At 39.2% G+C, this 12165-nt stretch overlaps 1 pseudogene across 1 annotated transcript in view; it reads right to left on the bottom strand.

The window, feature by feature from the left end:
• The window catches only part of LOC129563306 (uncharacterized), a 28992-nt pseudogene that overhangs the window by 13279 nt on the left and 3548 nt on the right, over window positions 1–12165 (bottom strand). Inside the window, exons 2-4 of the transcript XR_016038342.1 lie at window positions 8363–8368; window positions 2276–3175; window positions 1075–1191 (exon numbers count right to left, since the gene is read on the bottom strand). The product of XR_016038342.1 is annotated as an uncharacterized LOC129563306 (transcript). The remainder of the gene's footprint in view (window positions 1–1074; window positions 1192–2275; window positions 3176–8362; window positions 8369–12165) is intronic.

The raw sequence follows: 12165 nt of genomic DNA on the forward strand, positions 1-12165 counted from the left end.
TTTGATTATGACAGTGGTTTCAGTGAAAGAGCAGACTCATTTATATAAATTGAAAGGCCCTGAATGATTTTAAACTTCTATGCATATTAAATAGGGATAGGATGTATATAAATTACTAATGCAAAGGCTAATAATGCATATACATGAGCCAATACTTATGGTTGCTTTACTCAAACTTTCCTCAGATTGATAGCATGACTAGAACTTTATATGCATTGCATGACAGCTGACAGTAAATCTTATTTGATTTGTTTCTCACCATAAAATGTAGTAATTATGATGGAGGAAGGAAAACAGGTGGGTGGTGCTAAAGACTAATGAAACAAGCATTTTGGGACTCAAGCAGTCAACTTTAGTGCTTAAAATTATTAAGCTACAGATATTTCAATAAGTGATCAAAGAGATCAGTACTTGTAAAGTCTCATGACACCCACAAAAACTAAACAACCAGATTAGAATAAATTTTCAAATAGGTTTCTGAATAAAATTGTTCAATTATTTATTTTTGCAAAAGGATGTAAGGAAAGAGAAGAAATGTGCCATGGTATATTTTTATGTATTTAATTATAATCTGCTAGACTGGTTACCTACAGGAACTGCACATGGATAGCTCAGTACATGTGAAAGTTACACAACACTGGAGGGCTGAACACTCAGTAAAAGACTATGTTATATTCTGAAAATTGAGTTAAAATGCTTGACACTCATGGGTTTCTATCACAATGACTTTAATGCAAATTAAATTTTAAAATCACCACATTCTCTTTTTGCAGAGAGCTTTCTTTATTGCCTTCATTTCAGACATGTACCAATGTGCTCATAGGGTTTCCGCTTGACATGTTCGCCAAGCCAGGCTACCTAATTTGGCCCCACCCTACTCATATGAGTCTTCAAGAGGAAAATCTGCCAGCCCACAAATGTCCTTTCTACAGAAAACCTCTATTGACTTCTACCCAGCAACCATCTATATAAACAACCCCTTATATTGATCTTGTAAGTTATGGTAATGCTGCATTAGCATTTATTTCTCTGGATACATATTTAAACAGTAATTTCTTTTAAGCTAGTGATTACCTGGTAATGCTGAATCAATCTGAAAAGTGTATTTCTAGGACAGCTTCAGAAAATCTGGTGAAAGTTCCCCTTTTCACAGTGAGCATTTCTCAAAGCCTCAGACTCGTGAATGGCTACCTGAGATTTTGAAACAAGGAGAGAAACACAAATAACATTGGACTTGAACTGGTTATCAGGTCAGGAGAAGGCATGCAATAGGAAGACACTAAGATGTTTGAGGTAGAGTTGATCTGGACCAAAGAAGTAAGTAAACCTTCAAAAATACACAGTTACTATAATGTTCTCCATTTAATTTAATTGTAAACATGAGGACTCAACTATTCTAAGAAATGTGGAAAGAAATGAATAACATCTCATCAAATATTTACTGGGCAATTATTTGGGGGACATTATTAGTAGGTTGATTAAAAAAAAACAGGTATAATTAGCTCTTTAAATGCCAGATTTTTTGTATGATTTCAAGAAATATTCTCTCTAAAGTAACAATTCAGCTGTTAATTCAAAACAGACTTACTCAATCATTCACCGGAATACACACTGTTTCTCACAAGATTTGAAATTGTCAAAGGGTACTTTATCTTTGAAGACAGTTTTTCTTTAAAGGGCCATGTTTAACTGCACCTTTATTTTTACATAGATGTATGCTTACAGATCTCATCATCTTCTATATTTAGAGAGATGAGCTTTCCAAAGGAAGATAGGCAGCCAATGAGGAGGATCCCGTCAAAAGAGAGGTGAGTTACTATGGTTACTTTTCAGGAGATTGAGTAACAGTGAACTGGCTGCTCCCAGCCAAATGGACCTTTTCCAGAGCAGGACCTAAAAAGAATGTTGCTCTCCATACGTGTTGATTCAATTAGCCGAAGCTACACTATCCTTTTCGCCTTAACCACAGGTTTTCTTTGGCAGCTCACTGCTTCCAGCCCTCCTAGCTGCACAGAGGCAGTAAAGTCAAAGGAAAAACAGGGAGGACTGAAAACTTCCTAGCACAAACCTAACAGCGACGGGCAGGGGCATCTGCAAGAACAATCCCAAGATTTAAAGAAGAAAAATCAAATCATGTTGTTGGGGACCACCAGCTAGCTACTTTTCAATGACTGGGGCGGGGTGGGATCCCAGAACACGTCCCGATCCACGCCCTCAATGAAAGAGTCTTTCCTGAGCCTGAGGCGGGCACCTGGCTGGATAAGTTCAGACATACCTTGCAAGCTGGGTCCACTCACCAGGAGACCGGCGCATGCACCTGTGTCATAAAGGCGCGGGGTTTGGTGCTCCCTCCCGCTCTTACGGCGCTGTCACTCTTCAGAAGGGGACTGGCGGCGACAGCGACGGCGGCGGCGGCGGCGCGACAGCGGCAGCGGCGGCAACTGCAGCTCGGCGGGCAGCCCTGGCTCCTGCAGGTCCGTCCCTCCAGTCTCTGAAGCGCCTCTCGCTCGGGGTTCGCAACGCGAGGCGGGCGCGCAGCTGTTCTCAGCTCGCATTGGACCAGAGGGAGCAGATGTTATCCGGTTGCTAGGAGCGTTGCTAGGAGGCGATGACGCCCCTCCACAGCTCGGGAGCAACTTTCCTGCAGGTCGGTGCGCTGGTGGGGGCTGCTGGGAGGAAGGTTTAAGAGCAGGAACCAGGAAGGCGGCGAACAAAGAGCCCCAAATAGAGGGACCTGTGCTCGCCTCAACTGAGGCCTGAAGAGCCGGTTGGGTTGCTGCGGTCTGGTGAACGCCGTGGCTCTGCGTGCCGGGCTTCAGGCCCTGGGCAGGTGATGATGGCCGCGCCTCTTATGGGAGGGTCACTCGCTGTAGGCCCTGGCTGAGTGTCCTGTAGAAGGATCTGGGTTGGGCATGCGAGAGGGTTGGCACTTGCAGCGGCTGAAGAAGCAGCAGGACTCTGTTAGTGCCTCTAGACCCGCTGGGATGCAATTCACCTTGGGGCAGGTCCCTGGCAAGGTGCGAGATGAAGGAGTGTGCGTGCGTGAGGAGGTGAGGCGTGCGGGACAAGGAGCAGAGAGAGGATCTTCCGCCCTCTGGGACTCTCCTCCCCAGTGTGTTCCTGTTTGTGTCTGCAGGTTTGAACATTTGATAGATTTTGAAGAGGGGATAAACAGCTAATACATGGAAATCAGTCCAGAGTCTAAATCCTTTTGGCACTGTCTGTGGCGGCCTACTGGTATAGTGCCAAAAGTTTCAGAAAAAATGACCCTGTGGTCTGAAGTACTTTATGCAGTTAGAAAGGCTTCATTTTGATCCAGTGGCTAATTAAAACCTCAGGCTAATAGGCAAACTTCTTTAAAATAAAAATATATAAAAGAAAATGTACTTTTCACAAAAGAGACTGGAGGAGGTATGCATGTTTCAGTCATTCACACTTTAGTATAAAGTCACCCAAAAGCTTGTGCTGTCTCTGCATTGTATCACTCAGGCTATGTTTTTATTTTTTATCATTGCTTCTTGTTGTTGTTGTTCAATAGGGTTGTTGTTCTTGGGTGGAGGGGGATGTTGAGAATGCCAATGTGGGCAAATTTGGGTAGCCGGTGAGCCAAATGAAAGAAGGGAAGATGACAAACATAGCAGAGAAATTTTGCCCAGTGCTATTCTCAGAAAAGGAATATAATTGAAGAAGTAGATACACAACTTCCCTATAGGGTCAGGTCAGGGTCCAGAAGGAAGAGGACACCTCTGAGAATCAATTAAAAAGAAAAGTTGCTTTCTTTGGAGCCAGAGTAGAGCTGCTGTACAGTGTCAGGTTGACTCCTGCAATGGCAGATTTTCTTCACAGTTGAAGGGGCTACAAAAAGTGGCCCTATAAATCTCAGGGACCTCTGCCCCTCAGGTACCCAGTACCAACTTAACACCTATGATAGAATGTAGAGTTAAGAGTTTGTTGGCCCTAAGATTTAAATGCTGTAAGCTTGTACTAATAATAAACTCAATTTTAGACATCCACTCACAATATATATGGATATCAAATCATTATGTTGTATGCTTTAAATATTTTAGAGTTTTGTCTGTTACACCTCTGTAAAGTAGAGGGGGGGGAGTTGGTAACTTAAAATCCATCTGGAAAAAAAATAAATAAGCAGGTTGGAGATCTGATGATTTCATGTCAGCTATAAGGTAAGAAAGGTGGCTTTGAGACTGGCACACCTCAAATCTGGGCAATGGCCACAGCCAGAATTATACCACTGCTACCTGTTCTTTACTGTGAGTGAAGAAAGGAGGTGATATCTCAGTCAGCCTTGCCTTCTTGGCTAGCTCATTTCAGGAGGCGGTCTCCTTTGCTGTTCATGGTCCACTTTTTTCAGTTTCCTTGAATGGGGAAGGTTCTCACTGGTCTCAGGTATTTTGTACATGCTGTTTCTCTTTCCTTAATGTGCCTCTCTTTCACCTGGCTTACTCCTACTCAGCCTTCAAGTCTCAGCTTAACTACCACTTCCTCATAACTTCCTACTTCTTTAACTACTCACTTCCTGAGTGATTTTCCCTCACAGCCTCCCACCAACTAGATTAACCCTTAATTACATTCCCAATCTTCCTACTGATCCCACTTCACAACAGTCATCACACCAGGTTTACAGCTAGCTCCCCCTTGTTAACACTGTGTCCCCAGCACCTAGCACACGGTACCTGGCTGTGTTGTGTTAGTTGCTCAGTCGTGTCCAATTCTGTGACCCCATGGACTGTAGCCCACCAGGATCCTCCATCCACGGAATTCTCCAGTCAAGATTACTGGAGTGGATTGCCATTCCCTTCTCCAGCAGTACCTGGTACATTAAAACTAGTTATGATGACATGCGTGTGCATGGTATCACCCAGCCTGGCTTGGGGCTTCTGTTTTTACCTTAGCTGTGTAGCTATCAGTTAGTGAACTTACATAAGCCATACGGGTGGCCACTACTTGTTGTCCTTTTTGTTAAGTGAAGGAGAGGAAAAAACCCTATTACACAGAAAACTGTTTTCTGCCCTTAAAGAACATTGTATTGGTACAGCAACTTCTCTTCCTTCCTAAACCATTTTATAAAGGTCACTTACTCTCTGTACACCTAAAACTAACATAACATTGTAAATCAACTATGTGAAGTGAAATGAAAGTAGCTCAGTTGTGTCTGACTCTTTGCAACCCCGTGGACGTAATAGTCCATGGGTAGCCTTTCCCTTCTCTAGGGGCTCTTCCCAACCCAGGAATCAAACCCAGGTCTCCCACATTGCAGGCGGATTCTTTACCAACTGAGCTATATGCCAATATAAAATAAAAAATTTTTTAAAGAACACTGCCTATGGCTGAATTTGATTGGTAAAAAACAAAACTTTAACTGATTTCCACTAAAAAAAGTCACTGTCTAGATTTTAATGGCATTGGAAAATAACCTAAAAGTCCTTTGTACTCCTGATTCTCTTCCTCCAAAGTAGGTGTGAGTCCTCTGAGCTGAACTGTTTCATCTTTCCCTAAAATTCTTTTCCAACCTCAGGTAAAACATAGCTTCCATCATCACATGCTGCATCTCTATGGAGCAAAAGAAAAAAAAATCTGTTTAGAAGCAGCTAGCTAACTTGACCAACATGGACAGCACTTCTAGTATACGTTATTAGAAAATACCAGGAAACTGCCTTTTTTGCTGTCAATATAACTCATCAAATAATTGCCAAATTCCTCTTCATCTGGAGAGACCACCTCAAGAAAAATAACAGATGTTTGAAGACACGAAGGAAAGGTCAAGGTAATCTCAAGATCACAGAGTTACTTTGTGGTAAAGTCAGAAATAGAAACAGGTATAAGAGCTTAATCTGTACTGAACCACACAGTGATATGTCTGCAGATATAATTTTATAAATTCTTCAATTCTTCTGGTAACTGATTAGAGCAAATCTTTCACTAAACAATTTTGGGTTTAAAAATTAAATATTAATCTAAAAACCTGTTAGGCATTTTTAGGCTAATATTTAGATTTGTGAACTTTAGTTGAAATGTATTTTACGATGTTACTAAACCTGCAGAAATATTGAAATATTTCAGAGAACTCATTCACTGTACATTTAATTTATTTTATTTATAAAAGTTATGAACTGTAGAAAGTTTTACTTGTTGGGTCAAATGCTTGTTGCTTCAAATGCTTGTTGCATTTGAAGTGCTAGTTACAAGAAAATCAAATACCTTCAATGTATAAATGCTATTAAGTTTTTAAAGGACTCTGGAGTATAAGTAAGTTTGTTTAAAGAAATTTAGTCTGTTCTACTTGAAAAAAAATAAATAAAATTGGAAAAAAATAAATAAATAAAAGAAAAAAAAATTAAATATTAAAATACCATACCACTCACCTGAGAATTCATCTAAATTCTAGTCTTTTCACCACTGAATCTTGTCCCTCCTTGAGACAACCACAGAAATAACACTAATCCGGTCTCCTACTCCTTATCTATTTGGTGAATAGAATTAGATGTTTTATTATGTCATAGAATGCACATTAAAATTCACCAGAGTTCTGAATTGTCACCCAAGTCCTCTTGAGCCATGTTTCTGAATCTCCCTGGCGAGACCCTAGAGAAATTATAAAGAGACTATGAGGTTTACAAGACATATAATGTGATTTGATTCGTCCATAAAATGTTACTCAAGATAATTAAGAATTTTTTTAAATTGCTGCAAAAGACTTTAAGAATCACAGTTATGGATGTTGTCGCAATTATTTTAACACTTAAGGATGTTTAAGTCTCTGTTGAAGGAATGTCAGGAGACAGCAATCATTTGTCAAGTTTGGTTCTGCAGATGATTGACTTTAAAAATATCTTTCCTTGGCGATATTCTGCTTTTGCTCATAATTTTATATATTTTCTCTGGTGTTTTAAAATATCACATAGGTATGCAGTGCACAGATACACATAGAAATGCTCAACTGCACTCAGTGTGACTGCTCAAACTCTGCCCTGTGACTTTAGAAATGGGACCTCAAATGATCTTCATTTGCAGCCCCCACCTACTACCCTAAAGAGTGTTAAAAATGCTCTAAGATGACTAGGGGAACAAGTAGAATTCTTAATCAGCATGTAATGTTGTAGTGCCACCATAGGTTAGGAAGAACTTCAGCAACCTAAGAAATGAGCTTGTAGTTAGGAAGCTTTCCTTAAATAATCATGGCTACCACAACATTTGAGATAATTTTTCTAAAGAAAAGATAAAAAATTAAGTGTGCTAAATGCTATATAGAAGATTCTCACTAAACTGATTCATTTTCCTGTACGCAGAAATAAATGACAATTCCAAGCCTTCTTAAATGTAAGTGGAGCCAAGTGACTAGTCCTGGTCAGTGGACAGAAGTAGAGATTGCCACCACTTAGCCTAACTCCTTAAAGAGATTTGATTCCCATGCTTTTTCTTCCCCCTCTATTTGCATGACTAAATAAATATTCCTCTAGAGGCTCTAAGGATTCTGAGATGGGCCCCAATCCCTAAAATGCTAAGATAGCAAGCTGTATGGACAAGAACATCTTAATGAGAAATAAACTTTTATATTACTAACTCATCAAAGGTTTGGTTTATTATAACACATAGCATTAATCCCCTCAACTAACACAGTATGCAAAATGGTAAAAATAAAATTTCCCTGAAACATCTATAGATTTTTTTTCATTTTCTTTTTTGGTTTGGGGATGTCAGTGGTGTTTTTACTGCTGTGGAGGTGTCTGTTCATAACAGCTCTGTTCCCTCTACTTCTGGCTTGCCGCATCTGAGCCTTGTAAACTTATCAGAACTGTCTATACATAGAAGGGAGAGGACTCTGGAAGAGGGCCTCTCAGATGAGTAATTCCCCACATATTCCATTTGTACGGGAATGCCTACATTTTTCTCAGAATCCTCCTCATAGGAAACTAAGTTATTTCAGGTGATCTTTATATTTATAGAGCTCCTTGTGCTGTGTGCTAAGTCTCTTCGGTCGTGTCCAACACTTTGCAACCCTATGGACTGTAGCCCAACAGGGTCCTCTGTCCATGGATTTCTCCAGGCAGGAATACTGGAGTGGATTGCCATGACCTCCTCTAGAGGATCTTCTGAACTCAAGGATCAAACTCACATCTCTTATGTCATAAGCAGGCAGGTTCTTTACCACAAGTGCCACCTGGGAAGTCCACAGAGTTCCTTGAATGTGTGCTAAGTTGCTTTAGTTGTGTCTGACTGCCCACCAGGCTTCTCTCACTTACCTAATATTCTTAAATTCAGCACTTTAAGCTAGCATTTGAGTCGATATATACTGATTTGTATCTGTGTTCCACATAAAAGCCTACCTCACATAAAAGCTTACCTCACCCTAAAACCAAAATAAATTATATGGGTCATAAATGTAATGCTTATAGTTCTAGTATAGCTATGTCTGAAGTTGGTATGATTTTGGAGTTAATGTTTTTTGTATATGCTAAAATAAGCAATATCATTCAGGCCCATAAAATTTGCATGTTGATGCTGCAAAACTGTATCTTTTTTAAAGATGTAAAAATTTCACACGTATGCATAGAAGCCATCTGCTTAAACTTTATTGATAAGACCAGTAGCAGCAGTTTTACAAAATTGAAATGATTTTCAGTTTTGAACTAATGTGAGTTCAGTTGCAGCAGACATTTTGTACAAACTGGGGCTAATGCTTCTTCTATGTTTTTGTTTTAAACAAAAAGCAATTATAATTTATCCTCATGCATTTAAATATCTAATACAGAAATAGTTTTTAGCCTGCATAAAATATGCTTCCAACCTCACTGTGAGACTGAACATCTGCCTTAGGATTATTTGTACATGAAAAACAGTATAATTCTTCCAATCACAAACTTATTCTTTATCACAGGTAAACCATTTTATATTTTCCAACATAGTTTCAAGGGTATTTCTAATATAAGAGTATTAATCTTGAATTGAGTATCAACATTGAATATTTCACTAGCTTGCCCAGTTAAAACATAAGATATAACAATGTAAGAACAGTACATTAAAACCATTGTTATGAAATCTTGAACATTACAAAAGGTAGAAAGGTAATCTAGTTAAGCCGAACAGTTAAAAAATTTCCAAACCTTTTCCTAAACACTATTCACTGATAGAATTTAGCAGTTTTAGAAATGCGGTAGGTCATTACATTCTATAGCTGTTTGTTCTGGTAACAGCTAGAAATACATTCATGCTTCTTAAATAGTAGACACCATAAGTCAATAAGTCATATTGTGAGAAACACGAGGACACCTATATAGAATGTTCTGAACATTTTCAGAAGTTTCTAAAATAAAAGTTCAACCTTTTAGGAGAAAAAAAAAATTTGTTTTTCTCTTAAATCTCTGTACCACCCAGAGTGCTGGAAAATTGAGAAAATATGACCGCAGCTGGATCTGAAAAAGCCCATGAAGCAATGGGAAAGGTTTGGGACAGCTTCTACCTTACAACCAGCAAGCTGCAAGGCCCTGCACAACAATTTGCCCAGGTACACCTGCTAGTGACTTAGAAATCTAAAGAAGAACTAGCTTTTCTATTACACCATATCATAAAAACTTTCCCACAAGTGAAATCCATGAAGTTAATAACCAGCATTCACAACCACCAAAAAGTCAGGACAGTCTGGTACATATAAATAACTCATTGACATAAACACAGGAAAGAAAAGGTACAGGTTTACAATATTAATACATCTCCAGTATCCAGCTGTGAACAGAACAGAAATACAGAACACACTCCCTACTAAGAATAGTGTGTTCCATGTAGGGTAGCACAATCTCCCCGAAACTGTTACATATGTTAACAATGAAAGAATCATTCACATTTTTTCATGCAAGATCCTCAAGGACACCCATCAAAAGTTGAGATATAAAGGAAAACCAATAAAATATTTTAAAAAACAGAGTTCCACAGAGTATGCATATGGTAAAACATAAATGTGTGAATGTGAACAACTGTTTTGGATGCCATATGAAGACCAAAAAAAATTAAGAGTCAAATTTATCTTGTACTGTGAATACAAAATATTGCTATGACATCTTGGATGTACCTTGAAAATATTTCCTTTAATCTTTACTTCCTTCTGAGAGATAATAAGTGCTATTTAGGGAGAAAGTGATTTTGTGGATGAGGACAGTCAGTTGAGAGGACAGAGATGGAGAATACTGCTTCAAAAGAAAAAATAATATAGACTGAGGGACCTTTTTGATGGGGAAGAATCTTTCCAAATACTGTACTCAAATCCCATTTTGTGGGAAAAAAAAAAAAGCTATTTAATACTTTCCTTGTTCTTGACTTAAATCAAACCCCTTATGATTATACAGTGGAAGTACCAAATAGATTCTGATAGACAGAGTGCCTGAAGAACTATGGACAGAGGTTCGTGACATTGTGCAGCAGGCAGTGATCAAACATCCCCAAGAAAAAGTAATGCAAAAAGGCAAAATGGCTGTCTGAGGAGGCCTTACAAATAGCTGAGAAAAGAAGAGAAGCTAAAGGCAAAGGAGAAAAGGCAAGATATACCCATCTGAATGCAGAGTTCCAAAAAGTAAGAAAGTCTTCCTCAGTGATCAATGCAAAGAAATAGAGGAAAACAGTAGAATGGGAAAGACTAGAGATCTCTTCAAGAAAATTAGAGATGCCAAGGGAACATTTCATGCAAAGATGGGCTCAATAAAGGACAGAAATGGTATGGACCTAAGAGAAGCAGAAGATATTAAGAAGAGGAGGCAAGAATACACAGAAGAACTACTCAAAAAAGATCTTCATTACCCAGATAACCACGATGGTGTGATCACTCACCTAGAGCCAGATATCCTGGAGTCGAAGTTAAGTGGGCCTTAGGAAGCATCACTAAGAAGACAGCATATTAAAAAGTAGAGATATCACTTTGCCGACAAAGGTCTGTCTAGTCAAAGTTATATTTTTTCCAGTAGTCATGTATGGATGTGAGAGTTGGACCATAAAGAAAGCTGAGCACCAAAGAATTGATGTTTTTGAACTGTGGCGTCAGAGAAGACTCATGAGAGTCTCTTGGACTGCAAGGAGATCCAACCAGTCAATCCTAAAGGAAATCAATCTTGAATATCATTGGAAGGACTGATGCTGAAACTCCAATACTTTGGCCACCTGATGCGAAGAACTGACACATTGGAAAAGACCCTGATGCTGGGATAGATTGAAGGCAGGGGGAGAAGGGGACGACAGAGGATGAGATGGTTGGATGGCATCATCGACTCAATGGATATGAGTTTGAGCAAGCTTCGGGAGTTGGTGATGGACAGGGAAGCCTGGCATGCTGCAGTCCATGGGGTCGCAAGGAGTCGGACATGACTGAGTGACTGAACTGAATTTGTTCTTGAAGTTAAAATGTTCTTAAAACATCAAAAAGGTCTGTGTTCAACTCAAAGATTGGCAGCCTACTGAGAAGATATGTTTGTGATTTGTTCTGTGGTCAGGTGTCTGAGCAAAAGAATCAGAACCTAATAACCTTATTTTTAACTTCTCAGAGGCAAAATGACTAAAGACCATTCCAACTTTTAGTCAAATTACTAACATTCTATGAATATAGCTCAATGATTGGCAAAGATCTAAAAGCATCAATTACGTCAATGTAAGTAAGAATCGATTTACCTTAAGAAATAATGAAACATCTCACAGTCTTCACAAACTCTTAATTCTGCAAAGTATTTTTTCATCTGTCAGACCTATGGCCCTGGCACACAGTAGGGACTCAGAGTGTTTGTCATATTAATGAAGGAATGAAAGAAATGTAGTCTTAAAACCACCTGGCAAAAATAAGTAAAATCTGACAGCTGCAAAACCGAAGGCTTACAGAAATTGTGACCTGACAGTCATTTTATAGCTCACTGAAGGAAGACTTGATACCAGAACAGAGGCCTCATTAATTTTAACCTAATCCAATATTCTTTCTACAACCATACCATCTTTGCAATAATGCCTAGTTCCACAGGTTGCTGCAGCTACAAAGCAAAGGGCAGTTACTACACATATAAATATTCCCCAGATATTGATCATCAGTCAGGCTTCTCCCTTCACCCAGTGTGATTATCAGTGTTATTACTCCACCACCCTTACTTGCTTGGTCAGCCTATGCATTATCAGAGCATG

The sequence above is a fragment of the Moschus berezovskii genome, chromosome 9 (assembly GCF_049115385.1).
Source record: "Moschus berezovskii isolate FMDL1 chromosome 9, NW_MosBer_1.0, whole genome shotgun sequence".
Classification (NCBI taxonomy): domain Eukaryota; kingdom Metazoa; phylum Chordata; class Mammalia; order Artiodactyla; family Moschidae; genus Moschus; species Moschus berezovskii.